The sequence below is a fragment of the Callionymus lyra genome, unplaced genomic scaffold (assembly GCF_982586985.1).
Source record: "Callionymus lyra unplaced genomic scaffold, fCalLyr1.hap1.1 HAP1_SCAFFOLD_81, whole genome shotgun sequence".
NCBI lineage: Eukaryota > Metazoa > Chordata > Actinopteri > Syngnathiformes > Callionymidae > Callionymus > Callionymus lyra.
Window position 1 is genome coordinate 120,806 of NW_028258580.1, and position 9,195 is coordinate 130,000.

Consider the following 9,195-nt stretch of genomic DNA (forward strand, 5'->3'; position numbering starts at 1 on the left):
GCTTACGGCCACACCACCCTGAATGAGCCCGATCTCGTCTGATCTCGGAAGCCAAGCAGGGTCGGGCCCAGTTAGTACTTGGATGGGAGACCGCCTGGGAATACTGGGTGCTGTAAGCATTTTTTTTTGCCATTATTTGTGGGTAGAAAAGTGAGAAAAGTGACCTAAAATAGAACCGGGACTAGGCGGCAGTTCCCCCCACCAGGCGGCGGCATTTGGGGCATTATTTGTGGGTAAGAAAGTGAGAAAAGTGACCTAAAATAGAACCGGGACTAGGCGGCAGTTCCCCCCACCAGGCGGCGGCATTTGGGGCATTATTTGTGGGTCAGAAAGTGAGAAAAGTGACCTAAAATAGAACCGGGACTAGGCGGCAGTTCCCCCCACCAGGCGGCGGCATTTGAGGCATTATTTGTGGGTCAGAAAGTGAGAAAAGTGACCTAAAATAGAACCGGGACTAGGCGGCAGTTCCCCCCACCAGGCGGCGGCATTTGGGGCATTATTTGTGGGTCAGAAAGTGAGAAAAGTGACCTAAAATAGAACCGGGACTAGGCGGCAGTTCCCCCCACCAGGCGGCGGCATTTGGGGCATTATTTGTGGGTCAGAAAGTGAGAAAAGTGACCTAAAATAGAACCGGGACTAGGCGGCAGTTCCCCCCACCAGGCGGCGGCATTTGAGGCATTATTTGTGGGTCAGAAAGTGAGAAAAGTGACCTAAAATAGAACCGGGACTAGGCGGCAGTTCCCCCCACCAGGCGGCGGCATTTGGGGCATTATTTGTGGGTCAGAAAGTGAGAAAAGTGACCTAAAATAGAACCGGGACTAGGCGGCAGTTCCCCCCACCAGGCGGCGGCATTTGGGGCATTATTTGTGGGTCAGAAAGTGAGAAAAGGGACCTAAAATAGAACCGGGACTAGGCGGCAGTTCCCCCCACCAGGCGGCGGCATTTGGGGCATTATTTGTGGGTCAGAAAGTGAGAAAAGTGACCTAAAATAGAACCGGGACTAGGCGGCAGTTCCCCCCACCAGGCGGCGGCATTTGGGGCATTATTTGTGGGTCAGAAAGTGAGAAAAGTGACCTAAAATAGAACCGGGACTAGGCGGCAGTTCCCCCCACCAGGCGGCGGCATTTGGGGCATTATTTGTGGGTCAGAAAGTGAGAAAAGTGACCTAAAATAGAACCGGGACTAGGCGGCAGTTCCCCCCACCAGGCGGCGGCATTTGGGGCATTATTTGTGGGTCAGAAAGTGAGAAAAGTGACCTAAAATAGAACCGGGACTAGGCGGCAGTTCCCCCCACCAGGCGGCGGCATTTGGGGCATTATTTGTGGGTCAGAAAGTGAGAAAAGTGACCTAAAATAGAACCGGGACTAGGCGGCAGTTCCCCCCACCAGGCGGCGGCATTTGGGGCATTATTTGTGGGTCAGAAAGTGAGAAAAGTGACCTAAAATAGAACCGGGACTAGGCGGCAGTTCCCCCCACCAGGCGGCGGCATTTGGGGCATTATTTGTGGGTAAGAAAGTGAGAAAAGTGACCTAAAATAGAACCGGGACTAGGCGGCAGTTCCCCCCCACCAGGCGGCGGCATTTGGGGCATTATTTGTGGGTAAGAAAGTGAGAAAAGTGACCTAAAATAGAACCGGGACTAGGCGGCAGTACCCCCCACCAGGCGGCGGCATTTGGGGCATTATTTGTGGGTAGAAAAGTGAGAAAAGTGACCTAAAATAGAACCGGGACTAGGCGGCAGTTCCCCCCACCAGGCGGCGGCATTTGGGGCATTATTTGTGGGTAAGAAAGTGAGAAAAGTGACCTAAAAATAGAACCGGGACTAGGCGGCAGTTCCCCCCACCAGGCGGCGGCATTTGGGGCATTATTTGTGGGTAAGAAAGTGAGAAAAGTGACCTAAAATAGAACCGGGACTAGGCGGCAGTTCCCCCCACCAGGCGGCGGCATTTGGGGCATTATTTGTGGGTAGAAAAGTGAGAAAAGTGACCTAAAATAGAACCGGGACTAGGCGGCAGTTCCCCCCACCAGGCGGCGGCATTTGGGGCATTATTTGTGGGTCAGAAAGTGAGAAAAGTGACCTAAAATAGAACCGGGACTAGGCGGCAGTTCCCCCCACCAGGCGGCGGCATTTGGGGCATTATTTGTGGGTCAGAAAGTGAGAAAAGTGACCTAAAATAGAACCGGGACTAGGCGGCAGTTCCCCCCACCAGGCGGCGGCATTTGGGGACCCGTAGTGTGGGCAGAAAACTCACCAAAGTGACTTAAAATAGAACCGGTGCAGGCGGCATGTTCCCCCACCAGATGGCGGCATTTGGGGACCCGTAATGTGGGCAGAAAACTCACCAAAGTGACTTAAAATAGAACCGGTGCAGGCGGCATGTTCCCCCACCAGATGGCGGCATTTGGGGACCCGTAGTGTGGGTAGAAAACTCACCAAAGTGACTTAAAATAGAACCGGTGCAGGCGGCATGTTCCCCCACCAGATGGCGGCATTTGGGGACCCGTAGTGTGGGTAGAAAACTCACCAAAGTGACTTAAAATAGAACCGGTGCAGGCGGCATGTTCCCCCACCAGATGGCGGCATTTGGGGACCCGTAGTGTGGGCAGAAAACTCACCAAAGTGACTTAAAATAGAACCGGTGCAGGCGGCATGTTCCCCCACCAGATGGCGGCATTTGGGGACATGCAGTGTGGGTAGAAAACTCACCAAAGTGTCCTAAAATAGAACCGGGACCAGGGGGCCTCTTCCCCCACCAGGTGGCGGGCTTGGGGGGCTTGGTTTCCGGGTAGAAAACTCACCAAAGTGTCCTAAAATAGAACCGGGACCAGGGGGCATGCTCCCCCACCAGGCGGCGGGCTTGGGGGGCTTGGTTTGCGGGTAGAAAACTCACCAAAGTGACCTAAAATAGAACCGGGCTAGGCGGCATGTTCCCCCACCAGGCGGCGGGCTTGGGGGGCTTGGTTTGCGGGTAGAAAACTCACCAAAGTGTCCTAAAATAGAACCGGGACCAGGGGGCATGTTCCCCCACCAGGCGGCGGGCTTGGGGGGCTTGGTTTGCGGGTAGAAAACTCACCAAAGTGTCCTAAAATAGAACCGGGACCAGGGGGCATGTTCCCCCACCAGGCGGCGGGCTTGGGGGGCTTGGTTTGCGGGTAGAAAACTCACCAAAGTGTCCTAAAATAGAACCGGGACCAGGGGGCCTCTTCCCCCACCAGGCGGCGGGCTTGGGGGGCTTGGTTTGCGGGTAGAAAACTCACCAAAGTGACCTAAAATAGAACCGGGACCAGGGGGCCTCTTCCCCCACCAGGCGGCGGGCTTGGGGGGCTTGGTTTGCGGGTAGAAAACTCACCAAAGTGACCTAAAATAGAACCGGGCTAGGCGGCATGTTCCCCCACCAGGCGGCGGGCTTGGGGGGCTTGGTTTGCGGGTAGAAAACTCACCAAAGTGTCCTAAAATAGAACCGGGACCAGGGGGCATGTTCCCCCACCAGGCGGCGGGCTTGGGGGGCTTGGTTTGCGGGTAGAAAACTCACCAAAGTGTCCTAAAATAGAACCGGGACCAGGGGGCATCTTCCCCCACCAGGCGGCGGGCTTGGGGGGCTTGGTTTGCGGGTAGAAAACTCACCAAAGTGTCCTAAAATAGAACCGGGACCAGGGGGCCTCTTCCCCCACCAGGCGGCGGGCTTGGGGGGCTTGGTTTGCGGGTAGAAAACTCACCAAAGTATCGGCAAAATAGAACCAGGGAAGGGGGGGATGTCGGTCACAAGGTGCCCGAGTCAGAGAACCAGGAAAACGGACATAAATCCAGAAAACCTCGGTGTCTGACTGCTCCTCAAAAAGTGGTCTTTTTGATGTCACGAGCGCAACCACCTAGAGGTTAATGGGGAGGGATGGTGTGAGCGCAAACGGATTTTTCCTAAGTGTGACTGCTCCTCAAAAAGTGGTCTTTTTGATGTCACGAGCGCAACCACCTAGAGGTTAATGGGGAGGGATGGTGTGAGCGCAAACGGATTTTTCCTAAGTGTGACTGCTCCTCAAAAAGTGGTCTTTTTGATGTCACGAGCGCAACCACCTAGAGGTTAATAGGGAGCGAGTACAACAGGGGAGGGAGTGAATGGGCTCGGACTGTGGCCGAGCCTGGTGCCTCAAAATCGGACAAGGTTGGACTGGAAGCCCGCTGAGAACTCTGGTTCTTTTGCCAGACGAAACGAATTTTTTCCGAGTGTGACTGCTCTGCAAAAAGTGGTCTTTTTGATGTCACGAGCGCAACCACCTAGAGGTTAATGGGGAGGGAGTGGAAAAAACGACAAAGTGTTGAGCTCCGGACCGGGATGGCGGGCGACTCGAGCGGTCATGCCCGACTTTGAGACACTTTGTCGCGGTCATGCGAGCGACCTCCACTGCTCCCCGGAGGTGCCCCGGACCGGGTTGGCGGGTGACTCGAGCGGTCGTGCCCGACTTTGAGACACTTTGTCGCGGTCATGCGGGCGTCCTCCGCCGGTCCCCGGAGGTGCCCCGGACCGGGTTGGCGGGTGACTCGAGCGGTCATGCCCGACTTTGAGACACTTTGTCGCGGTCATGCGGGCGTCCTCCGCCGGTCCCTGGAGGTGCCCCGGACCGGGTTGGCGGGTGACTCGAACGGTCATGCCCGACTTTGAGACACTTTGTCGCGGTCATGCGGGCGTCCTCCGCCGGTCCCTGGAGGTGCCCCGGACCGGGTTGGCGGGTGACTCGAGCGGTCGTGCCCGACTTTGAGACACTTTGTCGCGGTCATGCGGGCATCCTCCGCCGGTCCCTGGAGGTGCCCCGGACCGGGTTGGCGGGTGACTCGAGCGGTCGTGCCCGACTTTGAGACACTTTGTCGCGGTCATGCGAGCGACCTCCGCCGGTCCCCGGAGGTGCCCCGGACCGGGTTGGCGGGTGACTCGAACGGTCGTGCCCGACTTTGAGACACTTTGTCGCGGTCATGCGGGCGTCCTCCGCCGGTCCCTGGAGGTGCCCCGGACCGGGTTGGCGGGTGACTCGAGCGGTCGTGCCCGACTTTGAGACACTTTGTCGCGGGCATGCGGGCGTCCTCCGCCGGTCCCTGGAGGTGCCCCGGACCGGGTTGGCGGGTGACTCGAGCGGTCATGCCCGACTTTGAGACACTTTGTCGCGGTCATGCGGGCGTCCTCCGCCGGTCCCTGGAGGTGCCCCGGACCGGGTTGGCGGGTGACTCGAGCGGTCGTGCCCGACTTTGAGACACTTTGTCGCGGTCATGCGGGCGTCCTCCGCCGGTCCCTGGAGGTGCCCCGGACCGGGTTGGCGGGTGACTCGAGCGGTCGTGCCCGACTTTGAGACACTTTGTCGCGGTCATGCGGGCGTCCTCCGCCGGTCCCTGGAGGTGCCCCGGACCGGGTTGGCGGGTGACTCGAGCGGTCGTGCCCGACTTTGAGACACTTTGTCGCGGTCATGCGGGCGTCCTCCGCCGGTCCCTGGAGGTGCCCCGGACCGGGTTGGCGGGTGACTCAAGCGGTCATGCCCGACTTTGAGACACTTTGCCGCGGTCATGCGGGCGACCTCCGCCGGTCCCTGGAGGTGCCCCGGACCGGGTTGGCGGGTGACTCGAGCGGTCGTGCCCGACTTTGAGACACTTTGCCGCGGTCATGCGGGCGACCTCCGCCGGTCCCTGGATGGCGGGCTCCAGTGAGGTCGGCGGGGGAAGGCTCGGGCTGAGGCCGACTTCGGTGCCTCAAAGTCGGACAAGGTTGGATTGGAAGTCCGCTGTGTTGAGGACCAGTGGCATTCGGCGGTGGAACGCTCAGAACTTGGCCGACATCGGTGCCTCAACGTCGGACAAGGTTGGAGTGGATGACCGCTGATAACTCTGGTTCTTTTGCCAGACGAAAGAAATTTTTCCCGAGTGTGACTGCTCTGAAAAAAGTGGTCTTTTTGATGTCACGAGCGCAACCACCTAGAGGTTAATAGGGAGGCACCATAACAGGAGAGGGAGTGAAAAGGCTCGGAGGGTGGCCGAGCCTGGTGCCTCAAAATCGGACAAGGTTGGAGTGGATGACCGCTGAAAACTCTGGTTCTTTTGCCAGACGAAAGAAATTTTTCCCGAGTGTGACTGCTCTGAAAAAAGTGGTCTTTTTGATGTCACGAGCGCAACCACCTAGAGGTTAATAGGGAGGCACCATAACAGGAGAGGGAGTGAAAAGGCTCGGAGGGTGGCCGAGCCTGGTGCCTCAAAATCGGACAAGGTTGGAGTGGATGACCGCTGAAAACTCTGGTTCTTTTGCCAGACGAAAGAAATTTTTTCCGAGTGTGACTGCTCTGCAAAAAGTGGTCTTTTTGATGTCACGAGCGCAACCACCTAGAGGTTAATAGGGAGGCACCATAACAGGAGAGGGAGTGAAAAGGCTCGGACGGTGGCCGAGCCTGGTGCCTCAAAATCGGACAAGGTTGGAGTGGATGACCGCTGAAAACTCTGGTTCTTTTGCCAGACGAAAGAAATTTTTTCCGAGTGTGACTGCTCTGCAAAAAGTGGTCTTTTTGATGTCACGAGCGCAACCACCTAGAGGTTAATAGGGAGGCACCATAACAGGAGAGGGAGTGAAAAGGCTCGGAGGGTGGCCGAGCCTGGTGCCTCAAAATCGGACAAGGTTGGAGTGGATGACCGCTGAAAACTCTGGTTCTTTTGCCTGACGAAAGAAATTTTTTTCCGAGTGTGACTGCTCTGCAAAAAGTGGTCTTTTTGATGTCACGAGCGCAACCACCTAGAGGTTAATAGGGAGGCACCATAACAGGAGAGGGAGTGAAAAGGCTCGGAGGGTGGCCGAGCCTGGTGCCTCAAAGTCGGACAAGGTTGGAGTGGATGACCGCTGAAAACTCTGGTTCTTTTGCCAGACGAAAGAAATTTTTTCCGAGTGTGACTGCTCTGCAAAAAGTGGTCTTTTTGATGTCACGAGCGCAACCACCTAGAGGTTAATAGGGAGGCACCATAACAGGAGAGGGAGTGAAAAGGCTCGGAGGGTGGCCGAGCCTGGTGCCTCAAAATCGGACAAGGTTGGAGTGGATGACCGCTGAACACTCTGGTTCTTTTGCCAGACGAAAGAAATTTTTTCCGAGTGTGACTGCTCTGCAAAAAGTGGTCTTTTTGATGTCACGAGCGCAACCACCTAGAGGTTAATAGGGAGGCACCATAACAGGAGAGGGAGTGAAAAGGCTCGGAGGGTGGCCGAGCCTGGTGCCTCAAAATCGGACAAGGTTGGAGTGGATGGCCGCTGAAAACTCTGGTTCTTTTGCCTGACGAAAGAAATTTTTTCCGAGTGTGACTGCTCTGCAAAAAGTGGTCTTTTTGATGTCACGAGCGCAACCACCTAGAGGTTAATAGGGAGGCACCATAACAGGAGAGGGAAGGAAAAGGCTCGGAGGGTGGCCGAGCCTGGTGCCTCAAAATCGGACAAGGTTGGAGTGGATGACCGCTGAAAACTCTGGTTCTTTTGCCTGACGAAAGAAATTTTTTCCGAGTGTGACTGCTCTGCAAAAAGTGGTCTTTTTGATGTCACGAGCGCAACCACCTAGAGGTTAATAGGGAGGCACCATAACAGGAGAGGGAGTGAAAAGGCTCGGAGGGTGGCCGAGCCTGGTGCCTCAAAATCGGACAAGGTTGGAGTGGATGACCGCTGAACACTCTGGTTCTTTTGCCAGACGAAAGAAATTTTTTCCGAGTGTGACTGCTCTGCAAAAAGTGGTCTTTTTGATGTCACGAGCGCAACCACCTAGAGGTTAATAGGGAGGCACCATAACAGGAGAGGGAGTGAAAAGGCTCGGAGGGTGGCCGAGCCTGGTGCCTCAAAATCGGACAAGGTTGGAGTGGATGGCCGCTGAAAACTCTGGTTCTTTTGCCTGACGAAAGAAATTTTTTCCGAGTGTGACTGCTCTGCAAAAAGTGGTCTTTTTGATGTCACGAGCGCAACCACCTAGAGGTTAATAGGGAGGCACCATAACAGGAGAGGGAAGGAAAAGGCTCGGAGGGTGGCCGAGCCTGGTGCCTCAAAATCGGACAAGGTTGGAGTGGATGACCGCTGAAAACTCTGGTTCTTTTGCCTGACGAAAGAAATTTTTTCCGAGTGTGACTGCTCTGCAAAAAGTGGTCTTTTTGATGTCACGAGCGCAACCACCTAGAGGTTAATAGGGAGGCACCATAACAGGAGAGGGAGTGAAAAGGCTCGGAGGGTGGCCGAGCCTGGTGCCTCAAAGTCGGACAAGGTTGGAGTGGATGGCCGCGGAGAACTCTGGTTCTTTTGCCTGACGAAATAAATTTTTTCCGAGTGTGACTGCTCCTCAAAAAGTGGTCTTTTTGATGTCACGAGCGCAACCACCTAGAGGTTAATAGGGAGGCACCATAACAGGAGAGGGAAGGAAAAGGCTCGGAGGGTGGCCGAGCCTGGTGCCTCAAAGTCGGACAAGGTTGGAGTGGATGGCCGCGGAGAACTCTGGTTCTTTTGCCTGACGAAATAAATTTTTTCCGAGTGTGACTGCTCCTCAAAAAGTGGTCTTTTTGATGTCACGAGCGCAACCACCTAGAGGTTAATAGGGAGGCACCATAACAGGAGAGGGAAGGAAAAGGCTCGGAGGGTGGCCGAGCCTGGTGCCTCAAAGTCGGACAAGGTTGGAGTGGATGGACGCGGAGTACTCTGGTTCTTTTGCCTGACGAAAGAAATTTTTTCCGAGTGTGACTGCTCTTCAAAAAGTGGTCTTTTTGATGTCACGAGCGCAACCACCTAGAGGTTAATAGGGAGGCACCATAACAGGAGAGGGAAGGAAAAGGCTCGGAGGGTGGCCGAGCCTGGTGCCTCAAAGTCGGACAAGGTTGGAGTGGATGGACGCGGAGAACTCTGGTTCTTTTGCCTGACGAAAGAAATTTTTTCCGAGTGTGACTGCTCTTCAAAAAGTGGTCTTTTTGATGTCACGAGCGCAACCACCTAGAGGTTAATAGGGAGGCACCATAACAGGAGAGGGAAGGAAAAGGCTCGGAGGGTGGCCGAGCCTGGTGCCTCAAAGTCGGACAAGGTTGGAGTGGATGGCCGCGGAGAACTCTGGTTCTTTTGCCTGACGAAAGAAATTTTTTCCGAGTGTGACTGCTCCTCAAAAAGTGGTCTTTTTGATGTCACGAGCGCAACCACCTAGAGGTTAATAGGGAGGCACCATA

At 55.5% G+C, this 9,195-nt stretch overlaps 1 non-coding gene across 1 annotated transcript; it reads left to right on the forward strand.

Moving 5' to 3' along the window:
* LOC148058459 (5S ribosomal RNA) lies at positions 1 to 119 on the forward strand. The gene has a single exon (XR_015709840.1). It is a non-coding gene; the product is annotated as a 5S ribosomal RNA (ribosomal RNA).
* The last annotated feature ends 9,076 nt before the right edge of the window (positions 120 to 9,195 follow it).